This window comes from Pleurodeles waltl, chromosome 10 (assembly GCF_031143425.1).
Source record: "Pleurodeles waltl isolate 20211129_DDA chromosome 10, aPleWal1.hap1.20221129, whole genome shotgun sequence".
In the NCBI taxonomy this organism is placed as follows: domain Eukaryota; kingdom Metazoa; phylum Chordata; class Amphibia; order Caudata; family Salamandridae; genus Pleurodeles; species Pleurodeles waltl.
In genome coordinates, this window is record NC_090449.1 from 665126281 (window position 1) to 665149311 (window position 23031).

At 44.3% G+C, this 23031-nt stretch overlaps 1 protein-coding gene and 1 long non-coding RNA gene across 4 annotated transcripts in view; one reads left to right on the top strand and one right to left on the bottom strand.

Annotated features, from left to right (window-relative positions):
- PTPRN2 (protein tyrosine phosphatase receptor type N2) overlaps positions 1-23031 on the bottom strand; it is a 2126515-nt gene that overhangs the window by 1485627 nt on the left and 617857 nt on the right. The window lies entirely within an intron of this gene.
- Positions 10294-22580, top strand: LOC138260803 (uncharacterized). Its single transcript, XR_011198999.1, has 3 exons — positions 10294-10498; positions 16755-16864; positions 22492-22580. It is a non-coding gene; the product is annotated as an uncharacterized lncRNA (long non-coding RNA).

Consider the following 23031-nt stretch of genomic DNA (forward strand, 5'->3'; position numbering starts at 1 on the left):
GTCAACAGTGCACATCGAAGAGGGCAACTTGTGGTTACTGTCTCTGTCAGTGAAACTGATGGTAAACACTTCATCGTTGTCATCGTCTTCTGCGTGGGCAGCAGGGTCAGGCCGATGCATGTGAGTTCCAGCTTCTCCCTATTCCAGTGACAGATATTGCAGCGTTGATTGTCCTCATCCTTTGTACCCGTGCCTGCACTGTCTGCTCCTCTGACATGCATTCGCAAAATGATTCATGCGGCCACATCTCGAGCATGCTTTCCATTGTGCTGGGCATGCATTGGTTCGGTGCATCAAACTGCAATTTCCCTTTCTGAGAGGTCTGGATGTGTTATTGGCACAAACTCAAGCCTGTCGTCCCTGGATGGTATCCTTCTTGCTAATACCCCACCCCATCTGTGTCCTCAGCTCTGCTATCTGCCAGCTCGTGAGACCCTGCCAGTATCAGGATATTGTCTAATGAGATGCCTGGCTGTTGTAGTATCAGCTTCCTGAGGACTGACAACTGGCAGCCCTGGATCAGCTGGGCCCTGATTTGGTCCAGCTGGTTGATGTTGGTGCAGGTACTAGCCAACTTTCGAAGATATGCATAGAAAACATCCAGGGATACATCATCTGCTAACTAGGCTCGTCTCAGTTTGAACCTCATAGTCGGGTGTTGAGCAGAGTATCAAAATGGTGGTTCAGTGCTGCTACTGCAGCATCAAAGTCATCATCCCTACCTGTGTTTAAGAGGTGTTCAAATAAGTTATAGATTTCCACACCGTCAACAAGGAGCATCACTGACCTCTGGCCACCCCATCTGTTATGCGTGTGGCGTGAAAGTATTGTTGCATGTGCTTGATCCATTGGTGCCAGCACGGGGAGTGTTAGACTTTTCATCCTTGGCGTGGTCTCCCTTAAATGTTTGCCTCTGTTTCCCAGGTTGTTGATGTGTGCTGGACTCTGTTTTTGCTGTTTTTGTTACTCTGGGCACTTTACCACTGCTAACCAGTGCTAAAGTGCAAGTGCTCCTACACAAAATGTATATGTAATTGGTTCATCCATGATTGGCATTTTTTATTTACTAGTAAGTCCCTAGTAAAGTGCAGTAGAGGTTACCAGGGCCTGTATATCAAATGCTACTAGTGGGCCTGCAACACTGGTTGTGTCACCCACATAAGTAGCTCTGTAATCATGTCTCAGACCTGCCACTGCAGTGTCTGTGTGTGCAGTTTTAACTGTAAATCAGACTTGCCAAGTGTACCCACTTGCCAGGCCTAAACCTTTCCTATTCGTACATGTAAGACATCCCTAAGGTAGGCCCTTGGTAGCCCCTAGGGCAGGGTGCAGTGTATGGTTAAGGTAGGACATATAGTCATGTGTTTTATATGTCCTGACAGTGAAATATTGCTAAATTCGTTTTTCACTGTTGCAGGGCCTGTCCCTCTCATAGGTTAACAAGGGGGCTACCTTTAACTATGATTAAAGTGTAGATTCCCTTTGGGAGCAGATAGATATATGGATTTTGGGGTCTCTGAACTCACAATTTAAAAATACATATTTTAGTAAAGTTGATTTTAAGATTGTGTGTTTGAAAATGCCACTTTTAAAAAGTGAGCATTTTCTTGCTTATACCATTTCTGTGACTCTGCTTGTGTGCGGATTCCCTGTCTGGGTCAGTTTGACAGTTGGGCTGGTTGCACCTTTCACTAGACAATGACACAAAGGGAGCTGGGGTGTAGTCTGCATTTCCTGATGAGCCATCTGTGCTAGGAGGGAGGGGAGGTGTGGTCACTCACACCTGAAAGGGCTGTGCCTGCCCTCACACAATGCAGTCTCCAACCCCCTGGTGAGTGTCTGGGGCCTGTGCAAGGCAGGATTTCACAATCAAGAGAAATTTTGCTTTGAAGTAGGCCTACTACAAAGGAGAAAATGGGTATAAGAAGGGCACCCAAACACACAGACTTTAGAACACTTCTGGAAACCAAGAGGAACCTCTGCCTGGAGAAGAGCTGAAGACCTGAGGAAGAAGAGCTGCCCTGCCTGTGACTGTGCTTTGGGAGCTACTCTGTAGTTGCTACTTCTGCCTGTGCATAAGACCAAGACTGGACTTTATGTTGCCTTCCTTTTTGTGAAGATCTCCAAGGGCTTGATCTAGAGCTTGCCTCCTGTTGTTTGAAGTCTCATGGAAAGTAAAGACTTCTCTCTGCCAGCACCTGGAGTCTCTGGAGCGACTCCTACTCTGCCAAATGGTGCCCATCCAGTTCCTGGGACCCCGAAAGGAAAAGCTGGCAGCCCAAGAGTGAGAAATCCACGCACCAACCGCCGTGCAGGGAAAAGATCGACGCGACTCCGATCTGCGGCTGAAAATTGATGCGCCGCCGGCTTTGCAGCTCAAAATCAACTGCAACGCGACCGGAAGATCAACGCCCGGGGCTGGAGAAACGACACAAAGCATCACTGACGGAGGCTGGTGAGATCGCAACCCGCGCTGCGTGGTTTTCGGATCAACGTGCGGCTAGCTTTCCAATGCAAACACCACTGGGCGTGTAAAAATGACGCAAGGCCTGCCCAGACCGGAGAGTGCTGACCGGCTCGACGCATCCCTCTCCTGCAGAGAGAAGAAACAACACACGCCGACCCGACTAAAGGAGAAACGATGCAAGGTCTCGTGAGTGAGTGAAATCGACGCATCGCAAGCCCTTTTTGACACACTCTCGCCCGTGCAGGATTATTTTTGACGCCCCCAAGGTCCATTTTCACGCTAATAGTGTTAGCGTTGTGTTTAAAATTACTTGAAGTCTCCTTTTGCATTTTTAGTGATAACTTGACTTGTGTATTGTGGATTTTTGTCATTTTGGTCTTGTTTTGTTTAGATAAATATTTTCTATTTTTCTAAACCGGTGTTGTGTCATTTTGTAGTGATTTCATTAAGTTACTCTGTGTGTTGGTACAAATACTTTACACCTAGCACTCTGAAGTTAAGCCTACTGCTCGTGCCAAGCTACCAAAGGGGCAAGCAGGGGTTAGCTGAGGGTGATTCTCTTTTACCCTGACTAGAGTGTGGGTCCTTGCTTGGACAGGGGGTAACCTGACTGCCAACCAAAGACCCCATTTCTAACAGGGAGTCCAGCAGCTGACTGAATGGTGGCATCGCTGTGACTGAGGAGTGTGTACAATGGTCATGGGCTGGTGCTGTGGGGTTCTGCGGATGTATCAACATCTTGCATGCATAGCTATCACCTGCATGCTGCTTGCATCACTAGAATGCGACCCCTTCCTTCGTTGGGTACATTGGTTTCGAGCAGCAATCTTTGGCTCAGCCTTCCTCTGTGACAGACAGAGGGGGTGCCTCCCTCTTTTGGTTCAGATTGTCAGGGGGTCTCTTCTGCCAGGCCCTCTCTCTACGTATAGGCCAGCCAGTCACCCCTGACTTTTATGCATCAATCCATATATTATTTACTTGCTTCTTCTTTTTTTCCATTTTCTAGCTTGTGCTTCATGTCTGTTTAGACAAGGGGCAGACTGTCAAGACTCTCATGCCCAGGGCTCCCGACTCAACTGCTGTTCCCTGCCCAGCAGGGCATCCTCCAAGGCGCTGCCTCACCTCACTGCTTACGGGCTGCACTGTCATCTTGGGAAGCAGCAGCCGTTTGAACCAGGGCAGTGTGGGGCATAAATGTAGCCCGCTGTTCAGGAGCACAGTCTCTCTTCCTTCTCTGCAGGGCACCTAGCATGTGCCAGCTAACAAATGTGGCGTCCGACAGGTCTCCTCACTCTGGAAGGGCACAGGCTGCGCTACACACCAGAAAGTTGTTCACCACCACCTCGTCGCCAATGTGGTGTCTCTAACTGGAGTGTCGCCAAGGCTGCAGTGACCCTGCGTTATATAAAGATGAGACACACTCTGTCTTGTAACTGGTATAGTGGAGTGGGCTTGAGTGACCACTCTGCCTTTTATTTATAACCTCGGGACACTCCCTGCACATGGCTTGTGGAGGTGATTCAAGTTAAAGGCAGGGTGGCACTCTACATGAACCAGCACTCATTGTTTTGGGACATGAACTCACTTTCATCAAGACTTTCATCCAGAGCAAGAATGGTAAGGAGGAAGACAGAGAAATAAAAGCTTTGAAAAACGAAAAAAGTCGGTATGAAAAAGAAATTGCAAACAAAATGTAAAGAGATAGAAGTGTAAGTGAAAGAGGTATGATGTGGCAGTCTTGGCATAAAGCATCCTTGACGTTTGGCAGCACCAGAGGAAGTCTTGTAAGAAAAACTCTAGATCCATGCACCTAATATTTTGTTTTCTACAAATCCAGCCCTGAATGGAACCAAAACGATCTTGTTCACAGCATGTTTTTTTAACTATTTTTTGTCAGAAGTTCTATTACCTCCCTCCCTTATACTCCCTCAGTTCCTTCAACCTTTACAAAATGGTTGACACGCAGTTCACAGTCTGTGAAACTCTCAGTGATTTCATAATGTGTGTATTTCCATTTTCTTAATCTGCATTTGTTTGCATGAGTGTGTATATGCATGTGGGTGCATGCAAATCTGCATCCGTGATTTTGTCTGCATATGTGTGTGTTAAATGGGTAGCAATCACAGTGAGTTTGTCTCTTGATAGCAAAGATTACTGCACAAATTCCTGTTAAATAATCCTACATTTGTTTGACCAAAGTATGTGTTTTAGATCATACTGGTGGCTAGCCAGTGGTATACAGAGCTCTTTCTAAGTAATTTCCTCAGAAAGGATTTTGAAAGGTAAAGAAAATCTGAAACACACAATCTGAAACACACAATGTCCATTATTAAAGAGGCTAATGGCCTTGAAAGCGCAAACACAATGAGGGGAAACATTCAGTGAATAAGAACACATACACTAGCATGTATGATACTCAAAGCGATGCGCGGAGGCCGCGTGCGGTCCTACTTAGCTTTGCTTAGGGCCCCCAGGCAATTAGCTGCTTTTTACTAACTGAGCTCTAAGATTTCTAAAATAAAATAAAAATAAACAGGCTAGCGTTTATTTACAGGCTTATTTAAGTTAAAGAACGGATGTAACTAGGTTCTCCTGCACCACTAAACTTTAGGAACTCTTTCATTTTTAAAGATATCCTGCAGCATAATTGCAAAAATATTATAATGTGTCTTCAGAATTCAAATAGTGTAGATCATGAACGTGCAGAACTTTCACCTTTTCAAATCAGATTATATGAGTGCAATGAGAACTACTTTTTTTAAGTGATAGTTTTTTTAAACATGAATTTAGAAACATTAATTCTTCGCCACCCTGGCAGCAATGCCAATAGTAAACTCAGAGACAAGTCACTTGTTATGTGACCCCTTGGGTTCCTGTAATACATGAACAACATTATAGTCCATCAAATCAAACGCAGCGGAAAGGCTGGTACAGCGCGCATCCTGAAGTCCTGTATTTCAAGGTCCTCCTACATGTGATAATTGAGGGAAAGCTGAAAAAACAGTTGGCAAGAATTAAACAAATTGGGAAAGTGTGGAACCCGGGCTTAATCCCAGGTTTTCTGGTTTCACGTTTTGCAATTCAGCAAGTAGATAAATGAATTTCGCTTCCCCTAAAATCATCTAACCTCTAACAAACCTCCGGAAGCCCCCTCCCTGCCCCCCCCCCTCCGTCGGAGTCAATCACGACCACCACCTTGTTGGCATCAGTGCGGCCCTCGGTTACATCACACAACTCAATTTTGGCCAGGGAAATTCTTTGCCAGTACCGATACACTAGATTAAACAAAGCACATCGTGTTGCATCAAGGACATATTCCAGCATTTTCCAGCATGCCTCCTTTCCCACAGAATATAATATGTCGCAGGCACGCCGAAAATGAAAATCTACACATCCCTCACTGTCCAACAAGCCACGTCTTTCACATCTCTGCAAAGGTGTTGATTTGATCTTGGAGTGACAACAGCTCCCCTTCCCACCCCCTCTCTATCCACCCTCCATCACCCCCGCCAAACTGTCAACTCGAACCCCACTGTTCCATATTGTTCTTTGATCCATATGGATTAAGTAACACTTCAGTAATCCTGAGCAGTGGTTTTCTGTTCTTTCATGAGAGCCAGCAGGAACCCTGGCAGTTTGCTGGCTGCTTTCAGAGTCTGTGAATGAGACAGCAAAGGCAGGGCACGTTTTTTTCACCCCATCACCCCCTTCTTTCAATCTAGGTTCTTTCGAATGATATTAGGAAAGGCGGGCTTCGAAAAACAATTCTTAGCAGATCGTAGGCCTCAAGCCTAAATCTCTTGCGCAAACCCCCTTGGCTGAAAAATCTCGCATTCTTAGGAGACCACCAACTACTGTCACATTTAGTGAAGCCTGTAATGGGCGGCTAGATAAACAGCGGGGACGTATAGAAGAAAACGGGAAAAAAAGGTTTATCTATGGCAGTTAATCTCCCCCATCTACGGCGCTCGGCTCTGCTCTACAGCGGTTGCCAGGTAACGGAGGCCGGCTTCTCTTATCAGCTTCGTAATGTTCCATTGACTATTCAGACAGGAATAGAAAGCTGCAGCGCGCGGGGTTAGCCACGATGCAGAATGAAAATGGCACATTATGGGGGATGAAGGGAAGTAATCTCTGAGACCTTGCCTTATCTGGGCAGTTGGCTATTACTCACAAATCGCCGATCATTTGCCTCTATTCTGCTTTTAGAAGAGGCCCGAAAAAACCGGCACGACCAATAGTCTTTCAATAAGCCCTAATGACTGTTCTGCACGGTTCTGCCATTACAGGATTCCTGAAGACATAGCAGCGTTGCTTCTCTAAATCCACAGGCCGGACAGCTTGCCAAATTATTTGGCAATGTAACAAGGTATGCGTTGTGGCTCCAACACATTAAAACAGCTAATAAATGGGATTCCGAAGTTATATCCCAAATACTGAATTCCGCAGTGTGAGAAACACATTGGTACAGATGACGGGGTTACTGTCATCTCTACATTTACAATAAATTGCATCTTTATCAAAAACCTACACCACTTTCAATAGCTGTTTTTGAATACCTCTAGAACACATTAATAGCTAAAAAAAACTAGCCTTATAAGGACTCCCCAGATCATGACACCCCTTACAGAGCTTTCAGGGGGGCTACAAAGAGGGGCTTCTGCTTAGCCTGCATGTCGGTGGAACACGAGCACATTGTTGTGTAGGGGAAACTGCGAAGGGGGAAATGCGACGGCTTGCGCTGCAGAGCAGGTACCACACGGACACAGTGTTGTTTGGTACCGGGCTGGCCGGGAGATGTTTCTTCCTGCCCTCCACCTTTATTATATAACATCCCGGTCTCCCGGAAGTACACCCCTTGGCTTCCGGGGCCGTCGCAGGGGTTAGCCCCCTCTCGCCACTAGACCGGTGCACAATATTACACACATGTTCTGATTGAGTCGAAGCTGTGTGCATCCACTGAAAAGGTGCTTGGATTGTGTAGTGTTGGGGCCCTAGGCCCCCATCCTACTAAAATGGACCACACGGACACAGTTGGTTGGTAGGCATAACTGGCCCTGGGCACGTGCGCCCGGCCCCTTTTATTGCCAGGGTCACCTGACCGGTGACGCCTGTGTTGGGTGGGTGTGGGGTGTATGTGGGAGGCCAGCCCTCAGCAGAGAGGCTGGCCAAACACTAGAACGTGTCCAGCAGGACACTACATTCCTCCAAAACTTTGAGGAACAAAAACAAAATCCGACCTGAAAGAGAAAAACAGAGTAACAAAAACACCACCATCAGTCTCTCGGCCTCAAAAAGGCAGGCCGCAGGATTGCCGTGGGCAGGTGCAGCTGGGAGCACCCGGATCCTTCTGCATGAGTTCATGATTTAACCAGTCACAGCCGGGCACGAACACAGTGTGGAAGAAATCCGGACTCTGACAGTCAGATGGTTGGACAAGTGTCCACTGATGCACCGTGCTTCAGTCCTGTGGGCACTTGTGGCGAGGCTGGTGGTGTTTACAGTTCAATTTGTTCAAATAGGGCGTATCATTCAAATTGGGTGCATCACGAGCGTTGGTGGAGTCCACTGTGAATCTGCTTGCCAAGACATCCTGGCTTCACGAAGGCCAATCCCTTGAAGACGGATGATATCTTGGATGTTGTGAGGTCCTCCTCTGAAGCCTTTGTATGTTCTGACCCTCTGATGGCAGAGCTGCTTCCAGGCCACCTCTCGGTTTTGGATTCTTCACTATGGAATTTCCTCGAGGCCTTTTCGATGGGTTTGCCACGGGATTGGCATGGACTGTGCTGGGCTGCGTGTGGGCCATCTGCCGGCCGCTGCAGGCTCTCCGACAGGATCCATGGTCATCTCATTCGTGCAACCACAAGGGTGGATGTTTCGTGGTCAGGGCGCTTGCCGACATGGATCAGGTTCATGCGGGTTCTCAGACGGTCTTAGGGCAATTGTCTCTCAAATGCCAGGAGGGTGTCTAGTTGATGTCATGTTATTTCACTGAAGACAGTCTTGGTGTGCTGCGACCTGTTGGAGTCTCCATTGCACAGCGTTGCTTGTCTCCTTGACTTCATCGGTGGGGCAAAGTCCAGTCCTCACTCAAGCTTGAGAGGCCCCTTGTCTGGGTTGTCACGGGACTGCTTGTGGTCTGCGCTGGGGCTGCTTGTGTGCCACATAGGGCAGCTGCAAGACCTCCTAGGAGCCACTGCCTAGTCGCTCGTGCAATTACAGGGGTAGATGGATCTAGGTCATGACTTGCTCTTGTCACTGAGAGTAGGATACAGACAGGGCGAGCAGTTGGTCATTGTTTGACTAGTTCTTCAGAGCATTAAAGCAGAGGTGTAGGACTCCAGTCTGGTTGTTTAACTGCTCCTTTGATGGATACCGTGATGCACATGGCAATGATGATGTTTGCCGTTTGGAGACCTGGACGACAAGTGATGTTGCTGGAGTAAGGGTGATTGGAGTAACTTCGTCACAGCGAGTGCAGTCTTTCTTTTGCTCATGTGCAGGTGCTAGCAGTGGTGCCATCTGCTTCAAGCAGCCGATGACAGGTGGCTTGGATGGTCACCTTTGACGTGTGGGGTAAGTACGCGGTTCGCGCATGGCGTCTTACATTTGGCACTCCCGCCGAGCTGTCTCCAGTAACGCCATCGCACCCTGTGGCTGTCTTGTCTGTGGGTGCACTCTTCCTTTGTTGTGGGAGTCTTCCATCTCTCCATCTTGTTGATCTTCAGTTCTTGTTCTTTTGTGGTCGTCAGGTGTTGCAGTGTGACAGGTGATGTCACACAGTCTCTTTTCTTTGCTGCAGTGTGACAGGTGATGTCACACAGTCTCCTTTCTTCCTCCTTCATAGCGTGGTGCTATGCCACGCTTTCTTCTCCTTTGTTGTGGCGTCTGGCCACTTGTCTTCCTTTCGTGTGGACCTTTAGAAGGTCCTGTCTTGTCAAAGGACTAGGGGCTCATCCCCGTGTTGCAGTGGTGACGTCGTGCCACTCAGGGTGTGCGACTCTCCTCTTGCCTGTTGCGAGTCACTGCCGACTCCGTCTTGAGGCAGTGTGGGGGAGGACACTCCTTGTGCGACTCTCCTCTTGCGAGTCACTGCCGACTCCGTCTTGAGGCAGTGTGGGGGAGGACACTCCTTGCTGAGTCTCTGGCCCGTTGCAGGGCAGTGACATAGGGTCACTTTCTTTTCTGCTTGCTCTTCACTTGAGGGTGCAGTGCTTGCGCCTCAAGGCCGTGCTTTCTTGGCACTGGGTCTTGCTTGAACCTGCGTGTGCTTTGCAGGGTTGGTCGCTTCTGATGACCTTCTGTGTGATGGGCCAACGGTGGCCGTCTTGTGTTGCAGAAAGGCCGGCTGGCACGGTCTCTTGTCCCGTGCGTTACGTCACGCTCTTGGGTGCTCTCTCCAATTTTGTGGGCGCTTTTCCATGTCGTCACGTTCTCTGGTGCAGCTCTCTGCACATGTGACATAGTTTCTTTTCTTTTCTGGGCATCCTTTGTTATTGCCTGGCATGTCCCTTTCTTGTCCTGCGGTGATGTCCATCACCGCTGGGGCATGTGGCGTGCTTTCGGCGGTGGACGGCTGGCAGGGGCTGCGCAGTCCATGCACGGTCTCCTCGTGCGACGCGTGGCACTTGCGTCCATTTCTCGTCGTTGCAGCTTGGCTGGGACAGCTGCAGTCTTCTCCTTCCCTTTTACAGCGTCGCTTCCTTCTTCCTCGCCGTTTCCGTCTTCTGCGCCATTTCTGTCCACGGGCGCACTCTTGGTTTGGAGCAGTCACTTTCTGAAGGTGCTGCTGTAAACTTGCTTTCATCCAAGCTTCTTTTACCTTTCAAAACAGAAATAGGGTGCAGTACCGATTCTGGCCACTGGATGCCAGTAGCGCACTTTTTTTTTTTTCAGCTTGAAGACAGTCTTTTCTGTTACCGGGCCTCGTTGTATGAAACAGATGCTGGTGAAGCCATGCTGAGGAGCCGTGCTGCTGGAGGAGTTCTTCAGTCTGGTGGGGGCTCTTGCAGGTATCCAGAGATGCAGGTAAGTGCTGTTTTCTTTACTTGTACACTTTTCTATCTTCTTTTCTTCTTTTTTCAAAGATGCACAGCCTTGTCTGTAAACAGCATGCAGACGGCACGAAGTTCATTGGGGGGTTCCGGGCACTGGTGTCAGCACCTCAATTCTCTGTTGTTCCCTAGGAGGTGGGGGCGCGGCCCTGGGCAATTTGCTTTCCTTTGGTGGTGCATGCCAGCACCACCACGGATCCCTTGTTGCGGCCGCAGCAGCCGTCCTTTGTGCTGCGGGCCGTTCTACTGGCATTTTAGGGGCGGGGGCAGCCCTGGGCACATCTTGTTCGGTGCGCAAACAGCACCATTTGCTCTCCGGCGCGGGAGCTTCACTTGCGCTGCCGGGCGTGTCTTTTCCCTGGTGCCTCCGAGCACCATCACATTGCTGCAGGGAAGAGGGGGGGCGGCCCTGGGCATATTTTCATCTGTGTTTTGTGGCGCTTGGAACCCCCTCACCACGCGGCAGTCTTGTTTCCTTATTGTTCACCTCCTTGAAGGTGGGTGCAGGGGCCCTCCAGCCGCTCTCGACAGCACCATTTGCCCCCTCTTTCGTGCGCGCTGCTGGCATTATTATCCTTTGAAGGGGGCGAACCTGGGCATTTTCTCTTGGTGCTTGACGGCACCATTAACTCTAATGAAAAGGGGAAAACGGCGCCCGGTCGTTTTTTTTATTCCTGGTGCCCGATCGCACCATGTACTTCACACGCGGCCGCAGCTTCTTTCATGCACGCTGCGGGTCGCACTCTTCTGGCACTATCTTTAAAAGGGGGGGGCGGCCCTGGGCATTTTATTTGTTTTTCGGTGCGTGAAAACACCGTTGAGGCTCTCTCGATGCGGCCGCAGCAGCCTTCTCACACGCTGCGGGCCGCGTTGCAGCGGACAGGGGGTGATTTCTCATGCCTCGCACCTTAATTACGGTGCCCGCAGCCTAATTGGCAGTGCTGCGGGCGCGCTGTTCGCTTACTGTTTTTTTTTGTTTGTTTGTTGGCACACCGCTCCTGGGGGTGCGGTCGTCAGGGCACCGCCACTTTTGTGTAGAAGGGCGGCAGGATAGCCCCCAGTTCGTGCGCTGGCAGGGCTGGGGCTGCGACGGCCTTCTTCTCCCCCCAGCACATCGCAAAAGATGCTTCCTGCCACGTGGGATCAGACCCTCTCGTCGCCAATGTAGTGTTGGGGCCCTAGGCCCCCATCCTACTAAAATGGACCACACGGACACAGTTGGTTGGTAGGCATAACTGGCCCTGGGCATGTGCGCCCGGCCCCTTTTATTGCCAGGGTCACCTGACCGGTGACGCCTGTGTTGGGTGGGTGTGGGGTGTATGTGGGAGGCCAGCCCTCAGCAGAGAGGCTGGCCAAACACTAGAACGTGTCCAGCAGGACACTACATTTTGTACCTTTTGCCTTCAGGGAAATGTTATGCTCAGCACAGGAGGCCTTAGTTGGTAATGGCAGCAAGCAAATAGTAGTGTCTGTGGGCCTGATCTGTTTATTATGAAAGGTTATGAAAAAGGCAGTAGGCGTGATGTAATTATTGTGAAAAGTATTTTCTAATATCAATCCATTTAAGGGAGGATTATTATTACTCTATATAAAAAGCCTGCTGAGAAGGACTTTGTTACATGGAATCTCATAGGTAAATGTGGTAGGCAAGGGTTACGGTGTTGGCTCCACCCTGTGACTAACAGCAGTTATAAAAGATTTGCACTTTGCGAATTATTGTTAGGACCTCTTATGAGAGACAGTATTTTGCACAGCTAACTAATGTTGCATGTCTTTGTACGTTTATGATTGTGTGCTTGATGGTTGCCTTGTGTGAACGATTTAACTCAAAAGAGTAGGTCTTAGTTGGTAATGGTGGTAAATTCATGGCCTGACCCACTAGACAAAGCTGCGTCTGATACCATGGGGCTGTTCTGCTTATTATTAAAAGTTATGAAAAAGGCAGTAGGCCCTGTGTATTTATTGTGAAAAGCCTTTGCTAAAGCTAGTGGGCCTTTATGTGGGTTCTGGATGTTATCATATGGTGTTACAGGCTATAGACAGGTATTTCATTACATGTAATTTTGAAAATTACTGGAGATGGCAAGGGGTTTGGAGTCTGTGACCAACCCTCACATCCCTAGATGTTTTACTCTGTGATGACACATGTTAGAATATTGAGATAAAATATATACATACACACACACACACACACACACATATATATACATATATTTGCAGTCAGCATTTTTCTACATATGTGAAATGTTATAACTGCATGCATGACGGTTGGCAGTTCCTGTAGTACTTGAGTATGCCTGTGTTGGTTATGCTGTCAAGCCAATGGTGAATGCTATATGCCATATCAGTTTGTTGGAAAAAGATAAGCCAAAGGCTTTATGTATTTTTTTATGAAACATTATGACAACGCCAGAAAGCCTGACTTACTTTGTGTGCAAAACATGTTTTAAAGGCAGAAAGCTTTTAACGATGGATTGTTGTTACACTGTTCTAAAGCATGTAGGCAGATATTTTGTTATGCTGAATTGCAGAGATTTCCATATTAGGCAAGGGTTTTGGTCCTTGTGACCCACCCGAACAAACCTTGGTATTGACGATTTACACTATGATAATTCTTATTAGGTTTACATTGCTTTGACAACTGTAATTTATACATATTTGTAATTTTATTACAGTATACAGTATGTCTGCCTTGTGGGAAAGTATATGCCCAACACAGTTGGTCTAAGTTGGTTAAGGTTACAAGCCAATGCTAAAAATTATAAGCCTCATTATTTTTTGTGAAAAGTTATGAGAAAGGCTGAGTCAGTTTTTGGATGAATGGATTAATAAATGCAAAGATGTGTGTTGGAGTTATTGGGTGCCTAAAGTTAACAATGTCAAAGGCACTTTCATTAATAAGACAGACAATTTCAATTGCCAATGCTTGTATCATCAGTGGGCTTATGTCAGCAAGATATTGCTTGCATTGCTGGCACAAGAAAGGATGCAGTCTGGACATAGGCAAGTCCATGTAGGTAGATTCAAAATACACTACCTAAATGTGATGTAAATATTCGAGCCAACAATCCCGACTGCTGGTATTATTGTTGTTCTGACTTCTGAGCAGAATCCCTTCACCTTTCAGCATGTCTCAATTATTGAAAAGGGGACCAGCTATATGTAATCAGTTCAGCTCTGTTACGAACGGCCCTCAGTTTCACACTGCTAGGGTACATCACCCCTGTAATATGATTCATCTGCCTTGCTCTTGGTCCATATGTAACATGGTGAGCAATGGAAGGGTGCCAATCAACTCAAGGGAAATACCAACAAAATCAATCTCAATTAGACCAGGCGCCAAGTGATTATGAGCACTCGCAAGTGGCATCTCTTCCACCTGTACTTTCCTGCTAGGGATTTAAATATAAATTATTATAGGTTTATTTAAAAAAAAATACTATAAAATCTCAACGTAAACCCTACCAAAAGTCTAAAGTAGATTTTTTTAAACAGGCCTATGAACAAATTATCATCTACTAGGAAAGCAATAGGAACCTAAGGCATAAGAGAAACCCCTTGGAAATTAATAGGAAACACATTACTTACAATACTCTTCTAAAAGCAACCAGAATGAACTAACACTAAGAGTTACATTTTTGTTATATGAACACCATGGGGTGATTTTTCATTGAAAGACTGAGATTGACAATAAGGAATTTGGGGGACGTTTTGGATAATGAGATGATGTTATTGCTGTATCTATGTTACACAACCTAACTTTAACTAAAGACCTTCAGGAGGATTATGATATACTTGACACTTCCTCAGAAGGTTACTGCTGCCATCCACATTGGGCTATCCCAATAGCAACAAATTGGCTTTCAAAGTTTGCACGGCTCGGGCACAGGAGGATCCAGTCACCAGCTGTTTAGATCTTGATTCACAGTTGTGGGTTAAGGAATAGTTGTCTCTGGACCACTCCACTTAACATGTTTAAGCACAGGATGATCCTAAAGATATATATAAAAACGTAGGTGTCTTCTTCAACAATGCCTTTTCATGACTAGCGGCATAGATGGCACATTAAAAACACTGTTTTACTTTTAACTTGATCCTCTGTAACTTCTGAACAACCCTGATTGGATTCATTATTAGCTAGTGAATTGATCATGAAAAAATGCCCTTCCTATAGGCATAACAAGCAAAAGCAATGTTGTTTGAAATGAGTGCAGATTCTGGTGATTTGGCCTTTGTCTTTGGCAAACAAGACAATCTGACACGGTGTAGATGAAAATTGCCCTTGCTTATAGTGGATGCCACAACAGAGTTAAAAAAAATCCAGTGGTCCAGTTCCTATAAACCTCAGAATGTTAGGGTGGAGGACACCATCTCTATTGAATATGGGCAAAATAGCGGACCGATCTACTCATAGATTTGCATGCGAATGTCACCCTGACATTTTTAGACAGGGTTTTGCGAAAGTCATGTAATTTGTGTAATTACAAGAAATGCATCTCACTCAAAAAGTCCCCGAATGGTCAGTTCAGGTAAAAATTCAACTGGAAAATATAATTTTGAGTTGATTTATGGTCACTTGCGTTGAAAACACTGCTGCTTGTATTCAGATTTGGAGTTTTGTGCTAAAAAATGACCAAGCATTCAAGCAAAAAAATCTACTTGAAATGTTTGTTGAACACCTACGTTAAAGGTACTGCTGCTCGTGTTCAAACACTGCTGCTCACGTTTGGATTTGTAGTTTTGCATTAAAAAATTACGAGAACAGTCGCCTTGGGTGAACAATCGACCTGAAATGCTGCTCGCATTCAAATGGTACAGCTTGTCTTAAAATTGTTCTCTGAAATCATGTGATGTGATGTAAGGGCATCATCTCAGAAATTTCATGTAAATTTGATTACACAAAATTCCCGAAAGTGTGCTAATTACGCCTGAATAGTTAAAATTTTGCATAGGCCTAGATCTGTGTTAGGCCCCAATGACAAGGTGTAAGGAGGGAATCCCAGTGTGGAATTCCCTTCCATGCAATTATATGTGGTCTGATGTTCCTGCACCAGAATTTTCAAGGGGCAGAAACACCGGACTTGATCCAAACACCTAGAAGATCCAGCCATTTAAATTACTTTGGGAAAAGCTGCATTGCAGCCCAGGCCCATTCTTCAGCCACTGCCTGACCATTTGCTGAGGCACGAGGGATCTGCTAGGAACCATTTTCTCCTTCACAATCCCAATCTCCTCTTTCGCCCTGACCCAACACAGGACTCCTCACCTACATTAACAATGTGATCACAGTAGGTGACAAATGTGTAGTTAAAAACCCACACAACTGAGAATTCTGAGCAGAATTCCAGCAAGTAAATATATGCACTGTTATCCATATTTTGAGGGGTTAGATTTGTAATTACGGGAATTCTGCACAGAGATCCTAGCCTGTAGCTGAAAATCTGGTAGCAAAGAATCTCAACACAGAACGTCTGATTTGTAATCGCGCCTTACTCCAGGCACAACGCACGGTTTTACTGTGCAGCTCAGAAATATCACGTCATGTTTGATCAATTGAAAATTTCCAACTTCCCTTATGTTACAGATCTTGAAGCAGGTATGGGGTGTGATTCATTAGACAGAGATATATACTTTGTGGTCAGTCTGTAGACTTATTCTGCCTGGCGACTCCAGCCTGCCTTTTCTTAACACAATATCTCTTACTTAGAATTCAGCTTTATCTAAACCTCATGTATTCACGTTAGATGAAATAATATATCACTTTCATTTTGAAACCAACTGTACTGAACAGAACTGATTTGTATGTATGCTATATGTTGACTAATCAACGTTATGATTGGAAATGTTTATAAATGATGGGAGGTGAGGTTTGAGAACTACAGTTAAGGATGTATTCAATGTGCTTGTTTGTTACAGTGCCAGGTTGGAAATCACATATTGCTGTGCTGATTTTCATTTCAACTGTGACATAGCAGTTCTTCGGAAGAGCTGCACCTAGTTACCAGGAAAGGTCTACGACACGAATGAGCATTATTACTCTGTTCATAAATGTGTCATATGCCAGTATAATAATTCTAATGTGGTATTTTATGAACGAAAAGTGCTATTGCAATGTTATTTGTAAAATGCATGTACATATGTACACATGGAATACCAGGTGTTACTGCTAACACATGGAGCCAATATTTACTTATGGCATTGCATAAATCATGCATTCCTCGCATCACTAGGAACAGACTGGAACATAATTGCACCCAATGGGGATGGATGGCAAGGACATCTGATCTGGCGAAATGGAACCAGTGCACCACAAAGTCAACGTTCAAGGAAGTGGAGGCAAGTATATATGACAGCATAGCAGGAAGTGTTTTTAAACTGAAGTTATAACATCATTGTTTACACCAAGAGAAATAGGATACTCAAGTTATTCAACTATACCTTCATGCCCCTACAATTTCACCCCCTTACAGAACACTACAATTATTTCCATGCATTGTCAGGGAAGCAAACCTTTGTGTCATCTTCATTCACTTGGTGCTTGGCACGTGTTAGTTGAGATATTGTAGCGTGGCTGGCTTATTGCAACACAACTGTTATATTCCTATTGATCGTCACTTCATAGGTGTAACTGATATTTCAGTGTCTGGTACATTTCTTTGTCTAGCCAACATTCTGCTAGAACCGGCGACGTAAGAGCCTTAAGTTAAACCTCTCTGGTGAGGTTACTTCAGATATTCTGGTTTTACCAAAACTCACAAGCTACGTTTTGAGCTCACTTCTGCCATTCATGCAGTCCTTCATGAGCCCTTAGAGCATGTGTGGATATCTCAAACGCAACCCTGCTTTTGACTGATGTATTTCAGAATTCTGTTTAGGGGATGATTTAATAGTTATGACCTTCACCTTTGATTCCTGCTTTCTTTCCGGAATATAAAAATGTGAAAATGTAGGAACACTAGTAGACCACACATTCGGGTGATGCTGGTATAAGCTCTTGACCAATTCCAATCTTTTGCTCCATACGTTAGTACAGAATGCCAGGCTCAAATGTTCACCTCTGAGCATATGGGACTCACACCCTGTTGCATTTTCTCACTCTGAGTAGACTTGGAGCTCTGCCACAAAATTCCATCTTCATCTCACCTTCGTGGCATCGTTGTTCTATCATTTTCAGTGGCAGTAGAGTGGCACGTGTGAGGTGTAGAGGATCCACTGGGAGCTGCCTTAGCATATGAAATACTTCAGAAGACAGTGAATGTAATTTTTTACTGCTGGGGTCACACAGCCAGAGATTGTTTCTTTTGGTATGTCACCTGCAGACCAGCAGACTCCAGCACAGAACAGACAATTAAAATTGTAGTTATGGTTCCGTATCGCTGACAATTGCCACTTTTATTCAGTTGTGGTTGATGGGACATCTGATAACCCTTTGCAGAATCTCTGCCTTTTTTATCATGAGTATTTGAAGATGAATTCATTTATAAATAATGGTTGTTTCTTCATGTAGTCAGGGGTGCACACGTCATATAGATGATCATTGATACCAAATAGGCAATACCCTTGTTAATATTTTCTCTGGACGTATGTACCCATGTGTAATAAAGATATCCATAGTCGATGTGCTCTGATGTCTTTTATTAAGTCCTGGAATAAATATCTCATCCACAGATAATCAGCCCACAGCTCTCCTCACATCCTTCTCCTCCTCTCCCAGCCTTAATCCATCACTCTAGAATATCCAACCTCACATTCCATGTCTCAAGACGCATTCCATGAGAAGAGATGGATAGGCTACATAAACTACAGAAGGCAATACCACACACCTTCCCCCCAAAGAAAACAAACAAAACAGAAAATACATATTATAAACTATAAACATTGAACACAAGTATAACTTTTCCTCTACAATATAAATACAACTCATAAAACAAGTTACAGTAAGAACACATTGAAAAATCAGATTCTTTTCCTTTTTGAGATCACAATACGATTGAGATTCCATATACGACCATCATTGACTTTCACAGCATTTTGAAACAATTTCATTACACTAAACGGACCCCAAAATTTGCTTTCACCCTTTCCCAATACAGGTCTCCTAACCAAAACTTCATCACCCACATTCACTTCCACGTCACATACACGTTTAGTTCCGTCAAAGTACTCCTTCCTTTTCTCCACTGAATTTTTCTCACATGTCCTATCATATTCTCCCTGAGACCAAGAAACAGCTTTATCCTTTCCCTCTGTAACCCAACCAGGAACAAGCATGTTATTGGGTTTCCTTCCCCTGAATAACTCAAAGGGAACTGATCCTGTCGTAACATGTGGGGTAAAGCGATAAGCTATCAAGAATTTTCTCAGCCCTTCCTTCCAACATCTCCCTGCAGCTACTTCCAACTGCACACACTCCTTTACACACCTATTAAACCTTTCAACAATCCCATTCCCTTCAGGATGATACAACGAGCACAACTTGTGCTTAATCCCCAATCTCTTCAGATAACCTTCCATTTCCTTGGATACAAATTGTGGACCATTATCAGTCAGGATGGCATTGGGAAAACCCTCTCGAGCAAAAACCTCTTCTAGAAGATTGATTATTCTCTTGGTTTCAACACTACTAACTATACCAATTTCCACCCACCTGGAAAATTGATCAATTAAAACCAAAATATAACTGCTTCCACCTTTACCATTAATAGGTCAAACAATATCCATAGCCACAACATCCCACGGCCTGTTCGACAAACTCCTAACACCCATTGAAGGTACTCTCGTTTTGTAGATTTTATCGCTATTACAACAGTCAGAGCAGTCTCTAATTACTCTCTCAATACATAAATCCATCCCCGGCCACCAATAGTTCATCCGAATCCTAGCTTTGGTTTTACTTATGCCCTGATGACCACTATGACCAAGTTGAATGATTTTGTCAACTAATGTACTCAGTACCACTAATCTCCCACCACGAAACAATACGTCACCTGAAACTGACAACTCATCCCTTATCTTCCAAAATGTTTTTAAAATATTAGAATTCCTTAACTCATCAAAGTTCCATTTGTCCTTAAGGAAATCACATACTTTTTGCAAAACGGAATCATCTGCAACTGCACGAACCCAGTCATCATGCCCAATAATTCCATCCGTAACACTACACACACTGAAATTGTTTTCCTGACTATCATACAAATTTTCTTCTGATACCGATGCAAGTCTGGACAAACAGTCAGCTGTATTATTATATGCTCCTGGAACATAAAACATTTGAAAATTGAAATCTTGAAGATTAACCACCCACCTACTTATTCTGGAAGAAATCTGGTCAAGACCCTTTTTCATAAAAACTTCAATCAAAGGTTTGTGGTCAGTATACACATGAAAGAGTCTTCCCCATATAAATTTTTTGAATTTGTTTACTGTCCAAAAAACACCTAACGCTTCTCTTTCAATTGTAGAATAATTCACCTGAGCCCCTTTTAAAGTTCGTGAACAATACACAACCGGTTTCCACTCTTGTCCTTCTCCCTTCTGTAAGAGAACACCCCCTAAACCTTTTGTGCTAGCATCAGTCATGATCACACTCAACTCATTAGGATTGAACGATTTCAAACAACCCACATTAGACAATTGCTTTTTCATAACCACAAACTCCTCTTCACATAAATCATTCCATACATATTCAATACCCTTTTTTAGTAAACTCCGCATATTTTCTGTTTTCATAGCTAAGTTAGGTAGAAACTTTCCATGAAACTCAACCATACCAAAGAAAGCCTGCAATTCCTCTTTGTTCTTTGGTGAATGTAGTCTTAAAATACCTTCTATTAAGTCCTGCTTCGGGTATAGACCAGTAGAAGTAATTCTGTGTCCCAATACTCTATTTCTTCCTTACCAAAATGACATTTACTAAGCTTTAACGTGAGCCCATGATCTTTTAGTATGCTTAACACTCTCCTAACCCTTTCTTCATGTTCTTCTCTAGTTCGCCCATACACCAAAATGTCATCTTGAAAATATTTCACACCTTTCTCCGAACTAAACAGATCATGCATCAACCTTTGGAACACCGATGAGGCTGATACTAGCCCAAATGGCATCCTTATATATCTAAACGTTCCAAAAGGAGTGATAAACGTAGTTAGATCCCTTGAATCTACATGAAGCTTCACCTGATGGTAGGCTGAGGCTAGGTCTAATGTACTAAAATACTTAGCACCATGCAAAAGAGTTACCATTTCCGTGATATTTGGTAGGGGAAATAAATCACTCACTACAGCTTTATTCAGATTCCTTAAGTCAACACACAGTCTGATATCCCCCGAGGGCTTACGTGCGACCACAATGGGAGAAACCCATTCTGAAGCCTCCACAGGTTCAATGATCCCACTCTGACATAGATTATTCAACTCTTTCTCCACATCATCCCTCACAGATATCGGTATTGGACGCATCCTACAAGCCACTGGAATTGCACCTTCTTTAAGTTTTATGCAATGTACATATTTGGTGAGACACCCTAGAGTGTCACTAAACACCTCCTTGAATTCATGCGCAAAGTTTGGTATACTTTCATTATTAACATCTGTAGATATTTCACACACATCATTGATACCCTTAAGAAAGTCTTGTTTGAGTAAAACAGGTGTGGTATTATTAGGATCTAAAATGACCTTGAGTTCTCTTTGATGGGGCCAGCTTAAGACGCTGTCCCCTTTTACTGGAACATAGATCTTGGCATAAATGGAATTCGATTTGAAGATAACTTCAGATTCAAAGTATCCCCTTAGCTCTATGGTTTGACCACCATAGGCCCCTGGGACTACATCAGGATCTTCCAATTTCACATACTGATTCAAATATTTATCAAATATTTCATTTGACATCAAGGTTAACCACACACCAGAATCAAAGAGAACTTCACACTTAATACCACACATTGTTACAGTATCTCTCGGATAATTATTTTTCCTCCCTTGCTCATCAACCATTAATACGCAATCCTGTATCATCTTAACTGCAGAGTCTTTCTGTGACCTGCAGCATTTGGCAAAGTGCCCACGTTTTCCACACACTTTACAGATAGCATTAATAGCAGGACATTTTTTAAAAGAAGCAAAATTTCCTAAATTTCCACATCGAAAACACTTAGTATCTTTGAATTTAAATCTCTGAGTTTGTGTTAATTTAGTGTCATCCTTCCCTTCCTCGGCAATCAATGTATGAATTTCCTGTTGCTCGTTTTTAGGAAACACCTTATTCACTGGAGGAAATTTGTTTTTCTCTAATTCCTTTACACATTCTAACGTATGTTCTACACTTTTGGCAATTGTCACAACTTCTTGTAGAGACGGATCGTCCCTACTCCAAAGCTCTTGCCGGATCTTGTCACTAGAGCATTTGAGCATGAATTGATCTCTTATGCGTTCTTCAAGTGTTAGTCCAAATTTGCAAGTAGCCGCCAATTTCCTTAAAGCAGTAATGTACTCCTCTATAGATTCATTCGAAGTTTGTTCCCGCATACCAAAGTGATATCGCTCCATAATCGTGCTAATCTTAGGAAGATAGTGTAAATCCAGTTTCTTTATGCATAGTTCAAATTCATTTAACTCCCTTCCATCATCCTCCGGCTCAGGCAAAGTTTCAAAAATCTCCAGTCCTTCACATCCTAAACAATGCATAAGAAGAGAAACTTTTCTTTCATTTGACAGGGATGAAGTACATACTCTTGTATAGTGCAAAAATGACTTTTTCCATTTGGCCCATATAATAGGAGCTTCGCCAGGTACTGTAAAAAAAAACGGAGGTGGAGGTATATTTTGCATTATAGAATTGTATATAGTACACGTTATAGTAATCCCTTATGTACTTCTTTTAAATCACTATGGAATTACAATAGACCGTTTTGTAGAATATCAAAGTCATTAGAAAAATTCAAACATAACAACTATTTTCTACAGGAAGTTCACCTTGAAACATGTGAAAAAAGAAAGAAAAAAAAACTTCAGGCTGTGGGCTGAGTCATAATAACACTGAAGAGACAGAGACAGGTGAGTTATTTTCTTCTCCCTTGCGTCTCGTAGTGTATTTATTTTAAACGCTAAGTATCCAATATCATGAAGTTAACACAGTAAATATTTCCGATGCGCGTTAACAATTTATGTAAAGCGCTCGATGTCTAGTCTGTAAATTGCGCTTTTACAGCTTTTCTTGAAACAGTGTGTTTGATTACACACGCGGCGCTCGCTGGTAGGAAGCGCGCGGTCTGCAGTCTGTGCTTTTCAACAGACCGCGCGATTAAACAAACATGCTGCGCTCGCGTGGCACACTCCTCGTAAAGAGCAATGGAGCAATGGTGGAGCGTGACAGCGCTCGCGGTAACCACCTCGTATTTCGAATCAAAACAAGGCACAGCAACATTTGCTTACACACGCTTGGAAAAAAAAATGAAAATTGATCCAATTTTCACAATACAGATTGTGAAAATCGCTCTTATGGCAGTAG